The sequence below is a fragment of the Macaca fascicularis genome, chromosome 9 (genome assembly GCF_037993035.2).
Source record: "Macaca fascicularis isolate 582-1 chromosome 9, T2T-MFA8v1.1".
In the NCBI taxonomy this organism is placed as follows: domain Eukaryota; kingdom Metazoa; phylum Chordata; class Mammalia; order Primates; family Cercopithecidae; genus Macaca; species Macaca fascicularis.
In genome coordinates this window covers 91,068,704-91,095,955 of record NC_088383.1, presented here as the reverse complement: position 1 = coordinate 91,095,955, position 27,252 = coordinate 91,068,704, and the positions used below count along the sequence as shown (strand labels likewise).

Below are 27,252 nucleotides of genomic sequence, written 5' to 3'. Positions count from 1 at the left end.
TTCTGCCAGCAGAATTCAGTCTTACACATGTAGATAGATGTGAAAGTGTACATATCCTCCCAACACAGCTTTCTTCAGTAATGATATAATTTTCCTAATAAAGAAAAATGTTTTCCTCTTCTCTTCTGTACAGTTCTCTTTTATATTTCAAAGTACCAAAAGACTCTTACAAACATTGCACTCTCCAGTTATCACTAAAAAGGTCTCCAAATGCCACCATAAGGAAACTATAAAACAGGCACTGATTATACTCCCAGACTCATAGAACTCTGTTGGCCATTAAGGACAAACCATTTTCCAATGAATTTAAGAGTTACATTGAAAGAGATTCATGTGAACTTTCTACTCTCCTCCTTGAAATGTTTACAAACAAACATGTCCTATCATTTGTAAAATGGCCTGCTACATTTAGAAATCTGAATTAAATCTCTGTAATAATTTAGGTTATTGGGATAGACTCTTAGGTACAGGAAAAAATTTATAGTGTTTTTCCCCTCAGCCAGTAGAGGATATAATGAAGGAAAAAAAAATGCAGGAAAATGGCCAGGACACAAAGCAGCACTTAATATGCACAATATTTTACAATCCAGTAATTTTTAGACTGGGAATGCTTGATGTTTTTTCCAACATTGTGAATGGACTTATCACACCCAATAACGTCCTTCATACATTTGCACATCAATGAATCTGGTTATTTTCCTTCTGTCTTGGTTGTCTAACAGTGATAGCCTTAACTGATAGTGAATTAAAATTATCTGTGGAGCTTTAAAAAAATATATATTCCTGAGTAACACACTGAGAAATTCTGACCCATAATTCTATACTGAAACCTAGGAAATCCCAGATGATTATGACAGCATATATCCAAAAGAAAGCATTTTGAAAGCACTAAAACCTTCACCACTTACCAAAACGCAGTGGATTGTCATCTGTACATCAATGCAGTAATGGAAAAGAGTAATGTCACCATATAATATCAATGATCTTCAAACTTTCCCTTTTGTTGACATTGTATTTATTACTCACATTTCCAGCTTCAAGTCCTGTGACATATTGGCCAGCTGAATTCCAGTGCCATTAATATACCCTTTGTAGTCAATGATGTTAGATTTTTGGGTTATTAATAGATAAAGACTAACATGTAAATATAAATGCTAACATATGAATAAGGGAAACGTAGGAAAATAAAAAATAATTTTGTTGCAAAAATTTCATAAATACAAGTCCAATTTCACAGTTTTGTTTTAAGTATTAAGAAATATGCCTTCTTTGGTGAAAATTATTTTTAAAACAAATTCAGTAATTCATTTAAGATAATCTGGAAAGGTTATTTAGAAATGTTCTGGAAACAAGAGAGAATATATATTTTAAAAATAACTCAGGTGTTACCTAGGGAGTAACCTGAAAAATACTTTCACAAAACAAAGGTTAAGAAATTAATCTTTAGAAAGAAATTCAGGTAAAAGTACATGTCTAAAATGACCTTTGAAAACTGGGAAGTAAATAACTTTTCACATCATTAAACATTTTATATAAACTTATTTTATTATACCCAGGTTAGAAACATACAGGCTACAGTTTTCAAAATCAGATTAATGTGAAACCGTTGGATTTTTAGGAAAATCAGTCTGTTTTTCTACTATCACACCAAACAAAACTTTGTCATCATAAGTGCTTAAGAATTAGCAGGAATAGCCAGAATGTATTTGTCCAAAAGTTGTCTGTATTTAAACTTTTAAACATGATAGGACAAGAAAGATTTTTTATGAATGATAGTATTTCTTCAGGTGTCTTAATTATAGTCTTCGAAAGAGTACAATTCTGAAATAGAATTATTTGAAGGCTGCTGATAAGATGTCCTGTTCCCAAACATGCCTCTTAATCCACTTAGTACATAAATAAATTACGTGAAGAGAGTACCACATGTTTGTCTTAAGACAGACATCTTACCTGGTACATTTTAAAACCAATTATTTCAAGGAAATACCATAGCAAACTTGTGGAAAGAGGAGAGCAGCCTGTTTTTCCAATTTGATAAATTTGACACTTATCAAATTTCTTGAATTTGGATTCATTTTGGGGAAAATAGAAAAAAGAAAGTAGCATGGTTAGTAAAATAAGAAAATAACCCAATATTATTACAGTCATAGCATTTGCTAGTAATAGAGACTGCCCCAGTTTAAGATTAATTTTTCAATTAAAATATTAAATGTCATTTTATGATTTTTTAGTCTGGGAGGCAAGTCAGGATACTTTTATTAATAGTCATTAATTGACAAAGCTTCTACAGTTGTGCTTTTTATTTAATATTATAACACATTAACCACAGACATCCTTTGATTTTCTGTCATATTTTCAGTGCTCTGTCTGTACATGTTTTCTCAAGAGTAGCAACATTTGTGAATTTATTTTAATAATTCATGATTTTGTCAGCATTTTAAGGGCTTACTGTTCCAAGAGGACATTATAACAAAGCACTGAAGAACAGGAAACTTCAGTTTAGCTGGAAATTTATACTAGTATACCATTGTTGTCCCTTATTTACTGATTTATACACTATTCAAAAGTGAAATTGAATAAGATTAGCTATTTTATACAGTTATTATAAGGATGAATTAAAATAGTTTTGAAATGTTAGAAACTATGTATTCGATATAAATATTGTATATATTATTTTTAAAATATTTATTCATAATAGTTTTAAAACTTTTGTTTAGCCTAATCTGAAAGCCATTTTCCAGAAAATAAATGTGAGGCATCATGTTTAGTAAATTGTGTAGAATCGAATTGACCTGTATTGAAAACCCAACTTTGTCACTTAGTTGAGAAATGTGTCATACTTCTATAAACTCCAGTGTCCACATGGCATACCTGAGCATACTAAGCCCTTGCTGAGATATGTAATTAAAAGATATGAAATCAGTGCTCAGGAGTATGCAGGCACCCAAGCAATAGTAATTAACTATTTATGTGATATTTAGAAGTTAAAATTGAAATAACTTTGTGAGAAATGATACGTGTGGGATAAAGAGAAGGATGTATAAATTTTGATTTACATAACAGGATACCCAGTGATGTCATTCATGGAAACATTGTGAAAGAGTCAGGTTTAGAGAATTCTGGGAAGATGATGGAAAAGCAAGCACTGGAAATCTCTTTACACATAAGTAATAATTACACTGGCAAAATCTCTCTGATACAGCTATTTTGGAATTCTTGAATTTAGTGAAACTTACAACTTCCAGGAGAAAGTGTGGATAATAAATTTTAGTTAATTTCAGCTGTTAGCTCAGGAGCAGCTATCCATCCCCACCCCTAATCCCAAGACAGGGAGCTTTGCAAGTATTTCTGCTGCAGCTTGCCTCTAGCTTGCAAAAACTACCATGAGCAAAAATGACCACACCCTTCAGTTATCAAGGATCTGTGCTCTGATGGTTGATTGTTGCTTCTGAGCACAATGGAAGAGACGAAGAGGTGGTAACCATTGTTGTTGCACTCCCTTCTGTTCTAAAACCCACTCTTCCTGGCTAATGTGACTTCCAAGAAACTTAAAAGGCTGTTTCCTGTCCCCCTCCATTTTTCCTTTATCCCTTTGAGAATCAATACTGAAGAATAGTATATTTCCAGAGCAACTGCAAACATGAGGGAAATTAGAAAGTTTCAGTGTATCATCAAGAAATGGTGCAGGTTCATAAAATACTAATAAAAGACTTTAAGTTTACAACTCAGGCTGATCTTCAGCACAGACACAGTCTGCAGCAATATAAACAAAATAATAATGAAAACAGCAAGCCCTAGGGAAGGGAGAAAATCTGATTTCAAGATTTACCATTTAATTAAATTCAGATGTCCAGTTTTCAACAAATCATCACAAGGCACACACAGGAACAAGAAAGTATGATTCATTTAAAGAAAACAGATAAAGCAAAATAAAGTCACCGAGAAAGATCTGATGGTGGATCTACTAGATAAATACTTTAAAATAACCGTTATAATGATGTCCAACAAACTAAAGGAAGACATAGAGAAAGTCAAGGAAACAATGGATGAACAAAATGAAAATATCAATAGAGATAGAAAGGCTAAAAATGAACAACAAAAATTCAGGAGCTGAAAATTACAACTGAATGAAAATTCCATAACCTATCCCCCAGAGAATATATAAACTATCTTCATACATAAACGAAGGTAGTTCATTAACTGCTATAAATGCTCAAGGAAACCCTGCAGCTTAAAATAAAAGGACATTAGATAGTAACTCAAAGCTATATGAATAAGTATCTCAGTAAAGGTAAATGCATGGACAATATAAAAGCTGGTGTTATTGTAACATTGGTTTGTAACTTCAGTTTATCTTTTCCACATACTTTAAGAGACCAATATATTAAACAATTATTAAAGTTCCCATTATTATAAATTTAGTTTGTACTTCTACATTTTGTTTTCCACATAATGGAGAATACTAATGTATTAAAAATTATTACTTTATGGTTTTGAATGCACAATGTATACAGACATAATTTTGTCACATTAATAACTGAAAAAAATGTGACTGAAGATGTTATAGGAGCTGAGTTTTTGTATATTATTGAACTTTAGCTAATATACATTCAAATTAGAGTATTATAATTTTACAGTGTTTACTGTTAATACTCATGATACCCTCAAAGAAAATAATTATAGAATATACATTAAAACACATATGAAAGGAATTTAAATTTTCACTACAAAATATAAATTCAATACTAAAAAAGACAGTAATACAAGAAATTCATATAAAAGCTACATGGCATCTAGAAAATAAATAACAAAATGACAGGTATAGTTATCTTCTTATTAACAATTAATTTTAAATGGCAAAGCCCTTCAAACAAAAGACTGATACTGGCAGCATGGATGATGGCCATGATCCAACTATATACTGTCTAAAAGAGACTCACTCTGTATCTGAATACACAAACAGACTGAAAGTGAAAGGATAGAAAAAGACACGCCATGTAAACAGTAACCATAAGAGTACTGGGGTGGTTATACTAATACCAGATAAAATAGACTTTAAATAACTGTTAAAAGGTTACAAGAAGCAAAAGAGGACATTATTAATAAAAGGTTCAATATTCCAAGAAGCTATAACAAATATCAACATGTACATAACAGACCATTAGAAGGAAAGTTCGATATAATTGAAGGAAAAATAAATGGTTCTACAATAATAATTGAAGACTTCAAAATCTACCCTTATTAATGGATAAAACAATCAGAAGATAAGTAAAGAAATAAATAACAACAGAGGGCTTAAAAAACACAATAAACCAACAAGATGTAAGAGATATTTACAGAATATTCTACCCCACAACAGAATATGCATTCTTCTCCAGTGCACATGGAACCTTTTCCAGAATGGATTATGTGTTAGGCCACAAATTACATCTCAATAGGTTTAAAAGATATCATACGAAATATCTTTACTAACGACAACAAAATTAAGTTAGAAATTAGTAACAAAAGAAAAAATGGAAAAATCAAAAAATTTGTGGAAATTAAACATATATTTCTAAATTACCAATTGATCAAAGAAGAAATAACAGGGGAAATGTACAAGTATTTAGCGATAAATGAAATCTAAAACACCACATGCCAAAATTTATGAGGCAGAGAAAATGCAGTGCTAAGAGAGAAATGTATAGGTATAAATGCTTACATTAAAAAGTAAGAAATATTTTCTTTTAATTTAGAAAAAGACAGATCTCAAATCAACCACTTTACAACTTAAACCAGAAAAACAAACTGAAGGCAAGTAGAAGAAAGGAGATAATAAAGACTAGAGCAGAGATAGACAAAATAGATGATAGAAAAACAATGAAACCAAAAGCTGGTTGTTTGAAAAGATCAACAACATTAGTAAACTTTTGACTAGACGGACTAAGAGAAAAAGAGAGAAGACTCAAATTACTAAACTGAGAAATGAAAATGGTGACTTTGCTATCAATTCTACAGAAATAAAAATGACTATAAGAAAGTACTATTAAAAACTGTGCTTAGAAATCTGATAACATATGAAATGGAAAAATTCCTAGAGATACAAAACTTATCAAGACTAAATAATGATAAAATAAAAATGTAAATAGACTGATAACTAGTAAGAGATTGAATCAGTAATAAAATATCTCCCGACATCAAAAGCCCTGGACCTGATGGCATCACCAGTGAATTCCATAAAACATTTAAAGAGCTAGCATCGATCTTTTTCAAACTTTTCCAAAAATGCTGTCATAAGGGAACATTTCCAAAACTCATTCTGTAAGACAGCATTACCCTAATACCATAGACGTATCCTTTGTAAACACTGATGCAAAAATTCTCAAAAAATTACTAGCAAAACAAGCTAATAAGCAGCAGATTAAAATTACTATAGACCATGAGCAAAAGAGATTTATTAATACTAATGGAAATCAAAGATATTTCAACATACAAAAATTGTCAAATGTAATATACCATATTAACAATGAAGGGTAAGAATCACATGGTTATCTCAATTGATGCATAACTAGCATTTGGCAAAATTTTACACCCTTTCATGATTAAAAAAAAAAAAAAGTAGAAATATAAGGAAACCACCTTAACCTAATAAAATTTCATATGTAAAAGTCCCATATAAAACATCATAGTCAATCGTGAAAAACTTAAGAGTTTTCCCTCTATGATGAGCAACAAGGCAAGGATGCCTGAGCTTACTACTATTTAATATAGTACTAAAAGATCTGGCCAAAAAAAAATATGTAAGAAAAAGTAAAATAAAAGGCAAAAAATTGGAAAAGAAGAAGTCAAATTATCTTTGTTTACAGATAATATAATCTTATTTACAGAAAATGATAAAGATTCCACTAAAAATAGCAAAACCAATAAATTGGGTCACCACATAAAATCAAGTACATATCTACACAACAACAAAGAATCCAAAAACAAAATTAATAAAATAATTTAATTTGCAATAGCATCATAAAGATAAAATACTTTTTATTTAACCAAGAAAATAAATGATCTGTCCTATAAAAGCTACAAAACATTCCAAAAGAAATTAAAGAATATAAAAATGAATGGAAAGGCATTGCATGTTCATGATTGGAAGACGTAACATTGTTATAATGTCAACACCACAGATTCACAGCAAATCTACAGAAAATGCAATGCCTATCCAAATCCCAATGATGTCTTAAAGCAGAAATACAAAAAAACTCATCCTAAAATTTATATGGAATCTCAAAGGACTCCAAATAGCTAAATTGATCCTGGAAAAGAATAAGCTAGAACACTCAGACTCCTGATTTCCAAACTTACTAGAAAGCTACAGTAATCAAAACATTGTGGTACTGGCATGAAGACAGACATATGGACCAGTGTAATAGGAAAGGTTGCCTGGAAGTAAAGTCTCACATATATGGTCAAATGATTTTAAATTATGGTGTCAAGAGTATTCAATGGGGAAAAGGCAATATTTTCAATAAATGTTGCAGGGAAAATGAGCTATCCATATGCAAACTAATAAAGTTGGATTCTTAACACCATATACAAAAATTTAGTCAAAATGGATCCATGACCTAAATGGAAGACCTAAAACTATAAACTCTTACAAGAAAGATAAGTTTTAATACTTCATATTTGGCAATAATAAGATACCTGATGTTCACACAACAAAATTAAAAAGAGGCAAACAAGCTTAATAAAAAGTAAAAAAAAAAAAAAAAAAAAAGAAGAAGAAGTAGAAATGCACGCCTCAAAAGAAAATTATCACTAGAGTAAAAGGCAATTTACCTAATGGAAGAAAATATTTGCAGAACATATATCTAGTAAGGGATTAATATTCAGAATATTCAGAGGACTCCTAAAGCTCAATAACAAAAAACAAGCAACCTGATTCAAAAATGGTCAAAACACTTGATAGACATTTATCCAAAGAAGATATACAAATGGCAAATAAACACTTGAAAACATGCTTAACATCACTAATCATTAGGAAAATGCAAATAAAAACTACAATGAGATTATTTTGTAGTTCATAAGCGTGATGACTGGGTGTTCAAATGCAGGTGCAAGATGTGCCACCCTCAAACCTTGTTACCACATCAGCATATTACCCATCAGACATAAAAAAAAAATGAGATACCAGCTCATACCCATTTAGGATGGTATTTATCAAAATAAATCAGAAAATAATGATTTGGCAAGAATGTAAAGAACATAAAACCCTTGTGCACTGTTAGTGGGAATATATATAAAATGGTGAAACTGTTGTGAAAAATAGTATGGTGAATCCTCAAAAATTCAACGTGAAATTACCATATGATTCTGCAATTCCATTTCCAGGTATGTACCCAACAGTTTCTTAAATATGTATTTTTATACCCATGTTGTTAACAGCATTACTAATAATAGCTAAAATTTAGAAGCAACTCAAGAGTCTATCAACAGTAGAATGGATAAGCAAAATGTGGTTTTTGTATGCAATAAAATATTATTCAACCTTAAGAAGGGAGGAAATTCTAATATATGCTACAACATGTGTGAACCTTGAGGGTGTTCTATCAAGTAAAATAAGCCAGTCACAGAAAGGCAAATACTCTATTATTCTACTTATATGAGGTACTCAGTGTAGTCAAAATCCTCAGAACAGACAGTGAAATAACGGTTGCCAGGGGCAAAGGGAGGAAAAATTTTTCAGTTTTAAAGATTGTAAGAGTTCTGGGGATGGACAATAATGATGACTGAACAATAATATAAATGTAATTAGTGATAATTACATTATGTGTATTTTTACCAAAATACAAAATTGGAGAATATAAACAAATAAAAATAAATACATATAAACCAAACCAAACAAAACCCTGGTTTAAAAGAACAGAATTATGAGTTTGGTTTTGAACAAGCTAATTGGACATGTTATCGGGACATCCAAAGAGGATGTCAAGTATCTAATGAAATATAGTTAGTTTAATGCCAGTTACTAACGCTATTGTCATTCAAGGATTCCACGCTTAGAAGTTGGAACAGAAAATGTAATTTTTTGAGTCATCTGCACAGGGCCTTGATCACTAGGGATGCTCTGGAGATTAAAAAAAAAAAATCTCACATTATTCATCACTGAGCAAAGATAGCCAGGTCTTAAAGCCATGCCCTCGCTGCATCTGTCACTGCATGCAGGATCTTGGGAGGGGTAACTTTGAGAAGGCAGCTGTCTGATGCTAGTTGAAATCTCTGAGAGGGAATGGTGGAGACAGTGGTGTTGCTGAGAGAGAAAGAATGTTTGTAGAAAGCACTCCTTAATGCTGGGACAACACGTCCTCCTTTGAAGAGGTAATAAGGCGACAAATCACTTTGTCCACAATTCTCCTAGTTATGCATCACCACATCTACCGTACTCCCATGTAATATGTTTAACTTGGTCCCTCCTAAGCTACTAATGACCTGGATCTATAAGATACACCTTTAAGAATGACTACTATAAATATTCATTTAAAAGATGTATATGGTTTATGGACCATGAAGATAGTAAAATTACCTATGCAATAAGATGCTTCAATGCTTTCAAAAGTATCAAACAAGGTGTGATAGACCTTTTACTGCAGATAGAAATGCAGCAAGATAAACCTTTAGCTTTCCAGGTCATATATAAACATCTGTTATAAGTTACCTATATTTAGTGTTATGCCCATCCATACTCTGTCCACTTCTAGGATAACAAAGGTCAAAAAATGTTCATTTAATCAGGTGTGGAAAGGTTAATTACTTAAAAAATAAATTTTAAAAACAATCAAAACAAACAGAAATTTCCAAATTGTATCAAATACTCACAGAACTCATCCTTGATTTCTCAAAGAATTTTCTCAAAAAAATAACAGAAATAACAATTTCAAGTGAAATATCATGATGAGAATATCTTCAGAATATTTTACTGTGTTTCTAAGGAAATGTGAGCCTTTCTACATTACTGAAAGTGGTCTTAGTTTTATCCAAATAAGCTATTTTCAGAAATAAGAAAACATAAAGCTCAGTAAAACACTGCAATAAAAAGTATGATATTTAATGTAAAATCGTTCAGAGTAATCATGTGAACATGGTTCTATTTCTGTCTATGTCTGTACATCATCACCCTAATGCCAGTATATTTATTTTAAACTAAATATTGGTCTCCTGAGGCAGAGAGAATACAATAATAATAATTTAGAAAAAAATTTACATTTTAACACTGCCATTTTATCATAATAGTGCTATTTTTCCCTACATAATGCAAAAACAAAGACAACTCCAAAAGGCATATTTGTGTCTTAAATTGGGGCAAAATAGAGCTTTTTTCCCTCAAACATGGGACACTAAGAAGAGCTTTCATCCTAAATTCTTACAGTTAGTTGAATTGTTTACACCAATATTACATTTATAAATAGCTTCTCTTGTTTCTTAAAAATACTAGAATTTCATGTTGCATTTTTTGACAGCTTTATCATCTGTAATAGCCATGTTTAGAAAAGACCTGGCAGGTGAACAAATACAGCCACAAAGAAGTAGAAAGATAAACACTATTAAGAGGTTCTTAGACAATTTTTACAAAGAAAAATATTTTATAAAAGACAACGCTGTTTTCTTCACATATTAGAGTTAGTCTTCATAGGTGTCTAACGCAATACTGGATGATTCTAAGCATAGTTTTCCACTTAAGTATTAAAAGAAATAATTTATTGTAAAAATATTCATTTATTTTAAAATTTAAGTTAGACCTTTGCTACTTTCTGATATGAAATTTTGAGGCTCAGGAACCAATTATTTTTCTTTGAGAACACATCTCTGAAATTACAGTGTCAGTCAATGAGAAATATGGCTTGATATTCAAAGAGCATAAAATCTGATTTATATACGACTTTTAAGAATGCCTTTTTGTATAAAGTAATATATATTTACTTATTATAGGAATGCAGTGAATTACACTAAATGCAGGATTTACTATGAAATATCTATCATATCTTTGCCTATATACACAAAGGCAAAGTTGAAAATGTTTTCAAATGCCATTGATTTCCATCCAGACTTAATGAAAAGCCTGACTTTCTGAAAACAGACTTATTATCACTACTTCCTTATTATCTGTTATACACTATTTCTTCTTACAAATGTTGTCATCTGTTTAACCTGACATTAGCAAAGGCAATAATCATTACTTTTAGTTGTTCGCCATGTTAAAACTTTTTTTTTTAAGGTCACTATTATAAAAGCAATATCAAAAGCAAAAATTCCCTAAATATAAGATATAGTTTGGATGTTTTCTCCCCTCCAAATCTCATGTTGAAGTGTGAGTCCTGGTGGGAGGTGTTTGGATCACGGTGAGTGGCTCCCTAATGAATACCTTCGTGCCTTCCCTGCAGTAATGAGTTCATGTAAGAGTTGGTTTTTAAAGGGCCTGACACCTCACCATTCACTCTCTTGCTCTCTCTTCTGCCTGTGATACACAGGCTCCCACTTTGCCTTTCACCATGATTGGAAGTTTCCTGAGGCCTCACCAGGAGCAGATACTGGCACCATATTTCTTATACAGCCTGCAGAACTGTGAGCTAAATAAACCTCTTTTCTTTATAAATTATGCAGTCCCAGGTATTCCTTATAGCAACTCAAATGGATTAACACAATATTTTTCATGGAAAGAAATGTGAATGGATTTATAAGCACATGAGTTTTCATATAAATACTAAACATACAGCTTAAATATGAAAAAAGTAATAAGTAAATATCATTATTAATAGGTAATAATTTAAGAAGTCCACAGTGAAGAACTCCTTCATTACACATCAATGTGTACCATAGGAGTCACTGATAAGGTGGTAACTAGAACAAATCTCTTCAAATTAGTTACTGATCTTTCAAAATCTATTATTAGGTAAAAATATAAGAATTGTATTTCAAGTATTACATTGCCTTTGCTTTAGATTAAAATTATCAACACATATGAGACAACTGCATAATCTGAAATATAAATTTAGGGAGAATGAGCTACAAATAGATAAACACTAAGAAAGTGAGAAAGATAGTAGGAAATTGGACAAAGATATTCCAGTTTACACAAGCCTGAGATTAAGTATGCCAACTTGCCTTAGATTCTTGAAATTTATACTCGATCATCATATGCACTGTTATATTTGCAAAGCAATGAAAGTGTGTGTAAGGAACCAAGAATGACATAAGTCCGCTAGGATATTTTTTATCTGCCACGTGTCTTGCTATAAACTCCTTCGAATAATTCTGATTGTAATAAAAATATCATTTTAATTGTTTTCAATATTTTATGAAGTTGTAAAATATTCCCAAGGAACGATTATCAGACAAATACTTGGCTCTGCGCTCTCTTTAGAGCAGTGTTCCACCTCAGGAAACTGCTTTTGAAATCAGCAAAATAAAACTGCTGATATTTTTAGAGCCATACAGTAATGTTTAGAGAAGTTTTCTGGTGGCCGGGCGTGGTGGCTCAAGCCTGTAATCCCAGCACTTTGGGAGGCCGAGACGGGCGGATCACGAGGTCAGAAGATCGAGACCATCCTGGCTAACACGGTGAAACCCCATCTCTACTAAAAAGTACAAAAAAACTAGCCGGGCGACGTGGAGGGTGCCTGTAGTCCCAGCTACTCGGGAGGCTGAGGCAGGAGAATGGCGTAAACCCGGGAGGCGGAGCTTGCAGTGAGCTGAGATCTAGCCACTGCACTCCAGCTTGGGCGACAGAGCGAGACTCCGTCTCAAAAAAAAAAAAAAAAAAAAGGAGAAGTTCTCTGGTTTCTTTTTGGATACAGGTACCCCAGAATTATTTAAAGTAATATTCATAAAATGATTGCCTTATAATATTTAATATAAAATGAAAGTAATTTATATTAGAGTGTATTAAGCATAGTGAATATTCAAAAAGCTCCAGTACATTCTGTCTCCTTCACACTTATTTTTAGTTCTGAAACTAATACAAGGATTTAGAAAATAGGACTTCATGCAATATAAACCACCTAGCTAGTATATTAATGTATTAAAATTTTTAAATATTAATTATTAAAAATTATTTAGTGCCTTTATTATGCCAGGCACTCTTCTAAGCACTAAAGAAACGCAATGACCAAAACACATAGAATTATGCTATCTTGGAATTTATAGTCCATGAGGAGTAAATGAGGAGAGATAAGCAACAAACAAGGAAACAAGCAAATACAGAATATGTCATGCAGGGATTTTGGTTGTGATGAAATATAAATCATGTAAGGAAGGAAATGGTGATGCAGGTGTTGAGGGCAGTATTTCTGATAGTATGAGAAAACAGGTCTGTCTGTGAAGGTTTCATTCCAGCAGAGAGCTGAATGAAATCAGTGTAAAAGGCATGCTGATATTAGGGAACAGAGTGTTCATGTAAAGTGCAATAATGAAATTGAAAGGTCTAACTTGGTGTGGCTTAGAGTACATGAAGAGCAACAAGATGACTAGTATGGCTGAAGCAAAGAAGCAGTGCATGGTAGAAAATTATCTCAGAGAGGTCACTAGAACAAATACATTGATCTGTTTGCAGTGAATTGATTCTTAAAATTTTAGTAATTATGATGTTATATTTACTCTATTAGACAACATGACAAGAAGAATGGATCATTAAAGAGGCATAAGTGGAAAACACCTGTTTCAAGATATGTAGTGCTATGATAACACCAAGGGAATACATTTGAAAGCATTAGTTTGCAGCTGCAGAAGTAATGAGTTTCTGTAATATTGCTTCTTTGTAAGTGAAAAGGAGCTGAGAAAATTAGATGACAAAAATTCTAAAAATGTTAAAGCAACAAAGGTAAACGCAATTAGATATGAGGAATGTTCAACTGCCAACTGGCAGTATAGCTGTACTTGAAAGAAATTGATGGATCATCTAACAATTCTAGTCCCTTATATTCCAGCAGCCGCTTCCTGATAAAATGTTCAGTTGGGAAGAAAGATAGGTATCAGGATCTGGCTTTCAGGATGAAGTTTCTTGAACCTTCTTCTCTCAACATTGTAGTTTAAACGGAAGTTTGAAATAATTATAAATTTTCAATAATTCTACTACATTTCTTTATTGTATATTAGCGAATTTTGTCATTTGCAACAATAGAGATTCCATCAAATTTTATGATCTCATTGAAAAGCTGTGATATTTGAAAATCAAATGTAAAAGTCTATTTCAAAGCTTTTGACATTTTAACTGTTTATACAAAAGAAAATTCAAATTAGCAATAATTTTCAGATTCAGTATCAAATTATGTGACAACTCAGCATATATTTCACACTAAGCCAATAAGGTAAGCTTACCGTTTTGATGTGTTTTTATTTGATGGCATATCCTGCTAGTATCAAAGTCTGACCCATTTTCTGTGTAAAACAATGTATGATCTATGATATTTCCATTTCTTATCTGAAATCAATGATTTGTAACATTGCTTTATTATATATTATTATAACAAGTTTCTTTTAAATATATTAATATATAAGCTAATATTCATATTACCATCATTAAATGAAAAACATGTTAGGTCATAGTGTGGTATCCTTATTAATATATCATAATATTTCTGTAAAATTTGAACTTTATTCTTTATTCTTAGTTTTATTGTCACTTACAAAGAAACCACAATGAAGAATGAAACAGCTGCTTTCAGAGCTAATATATTCATCCAACATTTTCACTCTAAGACCCAATCAACACTCTTTGGTCCTTCAGTGTTAATATATGCACTGCCAAATGATTCCTTAGTCACGAGTTTTAGCAAGTTATAATTGGATAGTTTTCTCTGTTACAGAACTTTTTTCAGTCTGACATACCATATGTACAATAGGGCAATGAAATAGTGGTAATTTGTAGGTTTCTCTGAATGAATATATTTATATGTCCTTGAAACACTATTCCATGGAGTAGAACATGGGAAAAGATGTATCTGTACCACAAATTTCTAGAGACCAGGACATAGATCTTAGTTTCCTAACCTCCTCCCTCTTAGAGCCTTCCTTTCACAGAGTAGGCAATCAACTTTGGCATAATCAATGAATATCACAAAACAATGTCAGAGTATTGCTTTCTAAGCCTCCTGCGATTGGCAACATGAAGGAAAATCTAGGTAGGCAGTGGGGAATATTCTATTTTCCCTTTTATAATCTGAAATCTACTACTAGACAGCAAATGTATAAACTGTTTAAACTTGGAATCAAGTCACACCTTAATTTCAGGGTGCTAATTATCGTAAACTGTAAAACTCTATACTTTTAATGAGAAAAGAAAGAAAAATATGGTAATAGTACTTTTGACAGCACCAACAATATAATAGATATAAAGATTTTATGTCCCTGGGTCAAATGCAGCTGCTGCAAGAACCTGAAAACTCTATGAGGATGGATATTATACTAAGGAAGCTTGGGGAGGATAATAGCTTATCTGTCTTCTTATTGTTATATTTCTGGCTTCCTTTATAGGACCTCACTAATAATAGACTTTTAGTAACATCTCCTGATGGTTGAACCTAGAAAATATATTATTATTTTCAACATAATGATCTCTATATACACTTCCAAATAGGAAACAAAGTAGTAATAAAGTGTATGATTCCTTCAAATGATCTCAACTCAGAGCTTTTACTCACAAAAATCAGAGCTCTTACTTGGCTCTCTTATTTGACCTCTGGTTGTAAGGACTGCAGTGGAAGCAGTTAACCTTCATTTATAACACATGATCTGAATCAGTCTAGTAATATTGATTTCTGTAACTGCCCACTCATTAATATATAAAAGTGTTATAGTCACATTGATACAAATTTGACATTTCCAAAACAAATACTTCCAAACAGCTTTTGGTTAATATGTCGGATTTGTAGTCTTATAAGGACTTAAGACCCATTCTTATAATCAGAGGTAAGAAAAAAAAGACAAATAATGTTTTCATAGAAAACCATGCAGATTCAGTTCTTGTCAGAAAATACCCAATACATAAAATTTTGCCAAAAAAAGTGTATTTTTTTCAAAAGTCTATTTTCCAATGTTTGAGGTGGGGACAATAGACTTGGTAGCCAAATGATACCATTAATTCAACCTCATACTGGAAAACAACATAAAATAATTAATTACTTTTTATAGAAAATGTATGTCCATAGCTTGTAATGAAGTGCCTATAAAAAACTAGTCTTTCAGAGTAGGTTTATTCCTAATTGAAAAGCTAAATTATCAACAAATGTTAACATTTTGCAAGTTGTAATTGCCACTTTCTATTTAGTTGTCAAGTGTGCATGTCCATAGTGCATTTCTCTCCAAGATGCTATTGTCGTTTTCTGAAAGTACCAAAAACACATTGCTCTTTAATACTGTTAGACACTTGGAGGAAATTCACGAACAATTCCCTTTGGACTAGCAATGAAATATCACACTTGAATATCATCCTTACTTCTTCAAGGTACTTAGAAAAGGTCATCCATTCAGAAAGAACAAAACCAAATAAAATTAGATACTCTCTGAGAGGAGGCTTGCTTTGACAGTTAATCTTTACCAATTAACATGCTCTAGAATGGGGCATCTATGTGTGGTATGCTTCACGACGAACCGTTCACTTTCACTCCATTCGCCACCTCACTGAATACTCTTAGTTTATTTGAATTGAATATTCAGTTGACACTTGAACAACATGGGGGTTGCCACCTATAGTGCAGTCCAAAATTTGCACATAACTTTTGACTCCCCCGAAATTTAACTGTTACTAGCAGTTAATAGATAATAGTTAATAGTTGACTGGAAGTCGGTGATAACATAGTGAATTAATAAATATTTTCATGTCTTATGCATTATTAATATATACTATATTATTACAAAAAAGGTTAGAAAATGTTACTAAGGAAATCATAAGGAAGATAATAATGTATGTACTAATAATTAAGTGTAAGTGGCTCAGCATAAGGATCTTCACCCTTGTCATCTTCACATTGAGCAGGCTGAGGAGAAAGAGGAAGGGCTGGTCTTTCTGTTTCATGGGTGGCAGAGGTGAAAGAAAATCCACACATAAGTAGACTCATTCAGTTTGAATTCGTATTGTTTAACGGTCAACTATTACACTTTGGGAGAAGGATAATGTGTGTTGCATGTTTGATATAATGCCACATGGAAATGAATACTCCCAAATGGAGTAATGGTCAAATTTTCTAAAGTATTTGTAATAAGATTAATAAACTTCATTCATCCACAAAATGTTTTTAGTTTCAAGTCAATATAAACCATTAGGAAAAAAGCAGACGTGCTTGATGATAATATGAATTTTGTAATAAACTTTCATTTATATACCAAAACCAAAATAACAGATATCTAAAAAATTAATTCCTAAAATGAAAACACAGAGTTGGAAAAAATAATGAAGGCAAGAATATATGTTACCTGTCTAACTAAAATTCTATTAAAACATGACTTATTTGCATCTCATCTCCAAAACAAAAATAATTTCTCAAATTCATTGTAATGTGAAATGTAAAACTATATATGTGGGTACATGCTTTGAAGTATAATATATTTCACTATGAAACTTCAAAATTGTTTAAGAAGTGTTTTGAGGCCAAGTGTGGTGACTCATGCCTGTAATCCCAGCACCTTGGGAGGCCAAGGCAGGTGGATCACGAGGTCAAGAGTTCGAGACCAGCCTGGCCAATATGGTGAAACCCTGTCTCTACTAAAAATACAAAAATTAAGTGGGAGTGGTGGTGCATGCCTGTAGTCCCAGCTACTCACGAGGCTAAGGCAGAAGAATCGCTTGAACCCAGGGGGTGAAGGTTGCAGTGAGCCAAGATTGCGCCATGCACTCCAGCCTGGGCGACAAAGTGAGACTCCATTTCAAAAAAAAAAAAGTGATTTGAATTCATATTGATACGTGGCCAAAATGTATTTTCAGATTTTATTTGTACATATACAAACACATAAAGGTTTAGAAAAATTTTTAGATCTTTACATTTATGCAGTTGTTATATAACTAATATCTATTTTAATATTATACTAAATTCTGTGAAGATACCTGAAGAAAAAGAATAATCATTTTAACTATGTATTTATTCTACAACTATTTATTCCAGCTCTACCCTCAAGAACCTATTAGTTTACTTAAAATCATGTAAATTATTATCAGTAACTATTTGAAGACTTTTTATAGCATTAAGTTTTATATAAAAAGGAAAAACACTGTTCTTATGGGTAACCACCATATTCACGGTAAAAGACAAAAAATAAAATATATTGAAAATTGAAAAGAGTCAGTTAACACTGGTTTCAATAGAACTTAACTTTGGAGATAAAGCCTAATGTTAAATTCACCTTGGTGATCAATCAACACAGCCTATGGCTAGCAGCGTTCTTAAATGTGAATTCAGTTGTTAATTTGCTGACATCTTTTATATAAAAAAATAAGAATTATAATGAAGAATCTTTTCACAGTAGTAAATTCAATGATTTGAATTTCTGAACCCTTCAGAAAAGAGAAAATTAACTTTTTAAAAAGTCCATCTTTAAAGAAAGGTTAAAGTTAGGAGAGGGAGAGAGTATTACTTTTCCAGTCCCTGGATTTAACCATAACAATTGAAAAGGAAAAATTGCTAAAAGTTTCTAAAATTTGTTTAACCTTAAGAACCAAAACAGGTAAGGTTTTTTAAAACTTACAAATACTACTAAATGTTTTAAGTTGTTCTTTGTCTAATTAAGCCAGGTTGAAAGTTCAAATTAACTGAAACACAAGATTTTATTTTTATTTATTTATTTATTTATTTATTTATTTATTTATTTATTTTGAGACAGAGTCTCGCTTTGTCACCCAGGCTGGAGTGCAGTAGCGTGATCTCGGCTCACTGCAATCTCCACCTCCCGGGTTCAAATGATTCTCCTGCCAAAGCCTCCTGAGTAGCTGGGAATACAGGCACCTGCCACCACGCTTGACTAATTTTTTTTTTTTTTTTGTATTTTTAGTAGAGATGGGGTTTCACCATGTTAGCCAGGATGGTCTTGATCTCCTGACCTCATGATGTGTCCGCCTCGGCCTTCCAAAGTGCTGGGATTACAGGCGTGAGCCACTGTGCCCGGCCTGAAGCACAATATTTTAAAGTGATAATTCCCAATGTGTCATCCATTATATTTGGTTGAATTATACCAATTGCACTTTCATTGGTGTTGATTTTAGTTTTAATTCAATGTACGTATTAGTTCGTTGTCACACTGCTAATAAAGACATACTCAAGACTGGGTAATTTATGAAGGAAAGAGGTCTAATTGACTCACAGTTACTCATGGCTGGGGAGTCCTCACAATCATGTTGGAAGGGGCAGGGGGAGCAAAGCCACATCTTACGTGGTGGCAGGCACAAAAGACAGTGTGTGGGGGAATTATTCTTTATAACACCATCAGATCTAGTGAGACTTATTCACCATCATGAGAACAGCATGGGGAAGATCCACTCCCCATGATTCAATTACCTCCCACGGGTTCCCTCCCATAGCATGTGGGATTTATGGGAACTACAATTCAAGATGAGATTAGGGTGGAGACACAGCCAAACCATATCAATGTGAAAATAGAAGAATATACACAAGCTCTTGATGTTACTTCTCAATTTTAAAACATGTTTATGTTTTCAAACTTTCATGGTTTTGAAACAAAAGAGAATCATTAATACTTTTTAATTTGATAACAGAATTTTCTTACATAGCATATGTGACCTATGAGATTTGTTTATTATTTTATATCTAGTTACTTAATTTAGAATTTCAATAGAAACAGTAAATTATACAGAAATATCTGATTGTATTAGTGTCACAGATCTCCAATTTGAAATACTTTTAGATGACTAACAATAATATAAAAGTACTACAAATGTACCTTAGATGTTTCAGTAGCTAGATGACACAATCATAGAAGTGAAGGTTTTAAAATGATTTCAAAAGCATTATTAGTGTAACACTTCAAACATCAGCTCCTTAAGGAAGTAATTCCTTATTAGTTCCATATTCTCCCTTGAATCACCCACTTGTTCAACTCATCTCTGTAACTGTCCTGAGCTAAAATTTTTATATGATTTCTTTAAGTGACTTTCTGTTCCTCAAGATTCTAACTAGACACTGTCTTAGGTTTCTCCTAAGCAACTTTGTTGTATGACCTGACAAAATTAGTTATTACAGAAGGAAGCAAAAATACATGTAGCTAATATTAGTGGATGATTAAGATCTCAGAAAAAAAACAGATGTCAAAAATATTTATGATCAGGGCAGCAAACATTATGATAGGAATTGTAATCAATATTAACCAATGTCCCTTTGCCCTCACCCTCCACTCTTACTCATCCATTCACTCATAGATTACCTGAACAATGCATATTGGGTTTTTGTGTTGCCTTTGTTTGTTATGTTTTTTATTTTTTATTTTTGTTTGTTTGTTTTGAGAAAGAGTTTCGCTCTTGTTGCCCAGGCTGGAGTGCAATGGAGTGATCTCAGCTCACCGCAACCTCCGCCTCCTGAGTTCAAGCAATTCTCATGTCTAAGCCTCCCGAGTAGCTGAGATTACAGGCACCCGCCACCACGCCTGGATAACTTTTGTATTTTTAGTAGAGATGGGATTTCAGCATGTTGGCCAAGCTGGTCTCCAACACCTGACCTTAGGTGATCCACCCACCTTGGCCTCCCAAAGTGCTGGGATTAGAGGCGTGAGCCACTGTGCCTGGCCACATATTGTTGTTTTATATGCACACATGTGAATTTATATAAATAACATTTTGTTATATACTTAATTTTCTTAACTATTTTCACTATACACTATGCTTTTAAGACCCATATATTTTTCTGTGTATTCATTATTCATATAACTCACCAATACCCAATGGCTTCTTAAAATTTGGTTTTTTTTTTTTTTTTGGAGAGGAAGTCTCATTCTGTCACCCAGGCTGGAGTGCAGTGACAGGATCTAGGCCAACTGCAACATCTGCCTCCTGGGTTCAAGTAATTCTCCTGCCTCAGTCTCCCGAGTAGCTGGGATTACAGGTGCCTACCACCAAGCATGGCTAATTTTTATATTTTTAGTAGAGACGGGGGTTTGCCATATTGGCCAGGCTGGTCTGGTCTCAAACTCCTGACCTCAGATGATCTGCCCGCCTCGGCCTCCCAAAGTGCTGGGATTCAGACGTGAGCCACAGCACCTGGCCATTACTATGCCTTTTACCTGAAAAATCCTCACGTGTTCATACACATCTAAGAATCAAAATCTATTTCCAATCTAATAGGAAAAAATGGCTAATTTTTCACCACCTTCCATTGCCTCTGGTCGATGTTCTTCAATTTGGCATCACACTGCATCTTCACAGGCTATTGTCCTGAGGAATGTTACACTGGAATCTGGTGGCTGATTTAGTACAGACCATACATTGTTGAAGTTCATGAACCATCATAGATGGAAAACTCAATTTCCATCAAGACAGAGGAAATATTTCTCCTCACTTTTTTCTTTTCCTCTATGTGAAAACCACAGTGAGATACGTTGCTTATCCAATTCTCAAGATGCAACTTAATCGGGAGTCAGTGATTCCTTTGGAATCCAAAAACGTACCAAAATTTTATACAATATTTTGAATGTACATAATACAAATTTTTGCCTAATTTTCATTGAATCTTTACCCTATGGCCATACATAGAGTCAGCAGTGCTTTTAGGAAAGTAAACATACAGGAGACTTTTTTAAATGTTTAGTTTATGACTTGGTACTGTGTGAAATAATCAAGGACAAAATATTTCCAAAACTAAGCTAATTTTTGAAATAAGTAATAGCAAAAATAGAAAATAAATAAAATCTACTACAGAAAATGCTAATTTTCAGAAAAATATGCATTTATAACTGGATATCTATTTAGATTGAAAATTAAACATTTAGATTGAAAATTAAACAAATAAAAATTAAAAATGTTTAATTTTCAATCTAAATAGATATCCAGTTATAAATGCCTTTCAATTGCTGACTACCTAATTATGAAGGAAGGCAATTTACTTGTTTTTTTAATTTAAATTTTGCTTCTATCTTAGCATGTTGTTTTTTTTTCTGCACATAAGTGCAAATAATTTCAATAGTAGACTGCATCACATATATCACAAAAATATGTGAAATGATTATAAGTCAATTTAAACTACCTGCAAATTAAAACTTAATTTTAGTTCCTTGATGTATTAAGATATATTAATAAAATATAAAACTAGAAGACATTTATTAGACAACTGTCTGAAGGACCTGGTATATGGGCTTCTGCATAAAAAAACTGAAGCCCCAGTAATTAAATAAGAAATCCACTAAAGTCTACCACACACACACATGTGTGCACACACACACCATTACACATGTGGGCAATTTTTTTTTTTTTTTTTTTTTTTTTGGTGGAGGGGACATGGGGGAAAGATTCTTGCTCTGTCACCCAGGCTGGAGTGCAGTGGCACAATCTCAGCTCACTGCAACCTCCACTTCCTGGGTTCAAACAATTCTGCCTCAGCCTGCCGAGGAGCTGGGATTACATGCCACCATGTAATGGTGGAACGTAATTGGGGAATCCCGATCACTGCCTTTAAAAAGCATTCTCTGTCCTGTGCCTATGCTAACGGTGTGGACACGGAGGCCTCCACCACTTCTCATCCCAGTGGTGCCTGAGAAAGTTTCCTGGTTCCATGCACAGGGTGCAAGAATGGCTTCCTCCTCAAAGCAGTGTTGTACTGTGCAACCAATCTAGAATCTCATAAAGTCTCATCCCTGCCGAGAAGCTCATCCAGTCATCCATGAGCAACAGTTTCTAAATAGTGGCCCTTGCTTCTCTGTCTTTAATCCTAAAAGTGCTGAGTAAACAGTCTACCATGCAATTTATCCTCCTGAGCATTCCTAGGATCGCCTTACTCAACAGAAACTGCTCCTTTCTTCTTGAGTTATAAAAGAAAGGTCTATATGTACATTTCTTAATGTAACCAGACACAGTTTTTAGACTGGAAGAGTAAAGAGGAATTGGGATTATTATGTGCCTTACCTTGTATATATCTATGTTGGCAGATAAAATATAGGGACATATTTATATGTCCCTAAAAAAATAGTGGTTGATCTGAAATTCAAACTTGTTATTCTGTGTGAGTGCGTGTGTGTGTGTGTGTGTGTGTGTGTGTGTGTATTTTTTGGCTATATTTGATAAACCTAGCCTTAATAAGAAATGGAACCACAGGTCAGCCAACCACAGAATTCCTTCTTCAATCTGTAATCATTTGAAAATGAGGCTTAGAAGAATTAATAAATTAATTAAATCCATAGGCAGCAGTTATACCAAAATGGTCACTTTATTAATGTGATATGAACAGAAACAGTTATTGATGAATATTTCACTAATGATCTAAAATCATATTGAAAATTAAATGCAGATGTTAGATTTTGATAGTGTAAATACATAATTGCCACTAATATATTCACAAAACATTATTAGGAATGTAAAACCCTTTTTATTGAGTTATCATGATGAAATTGTCATAAATTAAGCTATGGATATCAAATTCCTACTCTATAAATTTTTGACCATCACTTTCATAATATCAAGATTTATTTACATTTTTCCTACAATCAGTCTTTACTTTATTATAAAATGGGGTGCTCTTCTAATTAAAACATGAATCTCCATGACTGATTAAAATGGAATTATAAAAATTTAACATTCACTCTGATAATTTTGCACATTAATCACGGTGCAAACATAATGAGTATAATGGGCATTAAAACTAATCACATGTTTATAGTAAAATAAAAATATTGAGGCCAGAGATTAAAGTTTTCACAGGAAGAATTATGCAAGTGTAAACCATTTGTATCTTTAACACATTCCATTAATTTATATAGCATCAATAGAATATAACTTGACCCACAATGTTTCTTGTTTTGTGTAAGTGTATGTTCTGTTTGATCTTAACACTATCTTATTTATTTATTCATTCATTCATTTTTAAGACGGGGTGTCACTCTGTTGCCCAGGCTGCAGTGCAGTGGCACTATCTCAGCTCACTGCAACTTCCGCCTCCCAGGTTCAAGCGAACCTCCTGCCTCAGCCCCTCAGTAGCTTGGATTACAGGCATGCACCACCATGCCCAGCTAATTTTTGTATTTTTAGTAGAGACAGGGTTTCGCCATGCCATGTTGGCTGGTCTCAAACTCCTGACCTCAGGTGATCCACCCACCTTGGCCTGCCAAAGTGTGGGATTACAGGCATGAGCCACTGCGCCCGGCCAACACTATCTTATTCACACAGAGAATTCAACAACATCAGTTACGCGATCTTTTCATTACTTTTATAAAACATACAATATAAAAAGATTCCAAAAGTTTTAATAAATATATTTTGAAAAATAATATTTTATATATATACAAGTTTTTTGTTTGTTTGAGATAGGGTCTTGCTTTGTCACCCAGGCTGGATTGCAGTGGCGTGATCTTGGCTCACTGCAGCTTCCATCTCCCAGGCTGAAGTGATCTTCCCACCTCAGCCTCTCCAGGAGCTGGGACTACAGGGTCATGCCATGACCTTGACTAATTTTTTAAAAAAATCTTTTGTAGATACGAGGTCTCACTATATTGTCCAGGCTGGACAATAACTCTTGCACTCAAGAAATTCTCCTGCATTCAGCCTCCCAAAGTGCTAGGCTCCACCGCACCCACCTTATATCATTTTTTCTAAAAATCAATACTTTTAAAAATTATTTTCAGAGGTGAAGTTTGCCTGATTTTACATCTGCTAGATGTCTTGAAAGTCAAGTCTCATCAGATGAGTGGTAGAAAAATCACATAACCTAAATAGTATATGTAAAAAAGTCTCAGCATTGGAATTTTAATTCTGGAAGTTTCCTTAAGGAAAAAAAAAATCAATTAAGCCAGGCACGGCTCACGCCTGTAATCCCAGCACTTTGGGAGGCCGACACGAGGTCAAGAGATTGAGACCATCCTGGCCAACACGGTGAAACCCCATGTCTACTAAAAATACACAAATTAGCCAGCTGTGGTGGTAGGTGCCTGTAGTCCCAGTTACTTGGGTGGCTGAGGCAGAAGAATTGCTTAAACCCCGGGAAGCAGAGGTTGCAATGAGCCAAGATCACACCACTGCACTCCAGCTTGGGTGACAGAGCAAGACTCTGTCTCAAAAAAAAAAAAAAAAAAAAAATTAAAATCCCAGGGCTTCAGCTTTCTCATCTCTAAAATAGATACAGGTATGTAGATACACATATAGATAGATATAAATATCTTATATTTATTATTAGGATTTTGTTGAAGATCAGAGTTGGATCAATTTTAAATCTGGTAAAATGTTAGGCTATAAATACAAAAGGAATTATTGTATGAGCACATAAATTATATGTAAATGTTTATATGTAAATGAATAAATCATAGGCACTTGAAAGTAATATTTGATTAATATGTAGTTGTTGTTTTATCCCTGGAAAATGTTGACATCATTAATTTGTTAAGTAAACCCTTCTTGTTTAGTAAATTTTTTCATGTTCTATTCAGATAATGGAGAATTATAAATTAATCTATATAATTAATACTATATAAAATTAATTTCTCATATGTATATATATGGAATTATTGTAGCCATTTTTCTACCTTCCTGTGAACAGCCAGTATGTAATAAGAATAACTCTTTTCAAATAACCTAAAAATCATGAGCTTATAGCCTCATAGGATTACTGGGGATTTTTTCTTCACTCTTCCTGGGGGTAAACAATTACATGGATAATAGAAACTAACATTCTTTAAGAAAATCAGTGCTTCCTTGGCCTTTCAGGAATCAAATTCTCAGCTATATCTTCTTTTAAAGACTCAGAACACTATAAACACTTTTACATTAGATGCCAAACTTCTGTTACAACACTTCACTTCTCTTGAAATAATTTTTCTCGCTGGGCCCGGTAGCTCACGCTTGTACCTGCATTTTGGGAGGCCAAGAAGGGCGCATCACCTGAGGTCAGGAGTTCAAGACTAGCCTGGTCAACATGGTGAAAATCCATCTCTACTAAAAACACAAAAAGTCAGTTGGGCATGGTGGCGGGCGCCTGTAGTCCCAGCTACTTGGAGGCTGAGGCAGGAGAATCGCTTGATCCCAGGAGGTGGATGTTGCAGTGAGCCGAGAGGGTGACACTGCACTCCAGCCTGGGCACCAGAGTGAAACTCCATCTCAAATATAGATAGATAGATAGATAGATAGATAGATAGATAGATAGATAGATAGATAGATATGAGAGAGAGACTGTTCTGTTCATTTAGTTATAATGGAAACATCACAACTCAGGATAATTTGCTTGTCAATTTATACACAGAACTACTGTTCCGCCAGGCAATTGTTGATCTTAATCTGCTGTTTTCACCAATATGGGGTCTCTATATAGGATAAATCTCCACATTTTTGGTCTAAATGTAAAAGACTGTATCCAGCTCTCACTTATGTATGTGAATTCAGCCTAATCTGTCTGGAAATCATCATCATCATCATCATCATCATCATCATCATCATCAAATAGCAGTACTCAAATTTGACAAATGCTCTCTATTTTCTAAGTCTTGGGCATGAAGAGTCATTTCATTAAATCTGAACAGAAATCTCATGACATAGGTACTATGATTATCCTTGCCTAATAGGTATAAAAACAAACACCAAAGTAGCTCACTCAAGATTATATGACTCATGAGTGGCAAAGCTGGTTTTTGAACTCTCATCCAACTTACTACAAACCCCAGAATTCAAATAATATTTCAAATAATTTTAAGTAAATTGTATTTTAAATAATTTGATTAAAGACCAAAAGCCTTGCCTTCTTTTCTAGAATAAATGCAAACTACCAGTTCCTTGCACTAGCCTAGGCCAGTCTTGTAACTGAAACTCACTGGATTCAAAATCTATTCCAAGTACTTAACTTCCTTCTGAAAATTCCCTCATCTATAAATTTGAGGATGATGATAATTGCAAAGATGCCAGGGAAATTTATAATCATTACTGAACTAATCCTTTTTTTTTTTTTTTTTTTTTTTTTTGAGACTCTGTCGCCCAGGCTGGAGTGCAGTGGCCGGATCTCAGCTCACTGCAAGCTCCGCCTCCCGGGTTCACGCCATTCTCCTGCCTCAGCCTCCCGAGTAGCTGGGACCACAGGCACCCGTCACTTCGCCCGGCTAGTTTTT

General features: G+C 33.4%; 1 protein-coding gene and 1 non-coding gene across 2 annotated transcripts in view; one reads left to right on the top strand and one right to left on the bottom strand.

The window, feature by feature from the left end:
• PCDH15 (protocadherin related 15) overlaps nt 1–27,252 on the bottom strand; it is a 1,788,406-nt gene that overhangs the window by 1,727,038 nt on the left and 34,116 nt on the right. The gene's annotated exons all lie outside the window — the stretch shown is intronic.
• On the top strand, nt 8,042–8,145 carry LOC123567016 (small nucleolar RNA U13). Its single transcript, XR_006689725.1, has one exon. It is a non-coding gene; the product is annotated as a small nucleolar RNA U13 (small nucleolar RNA).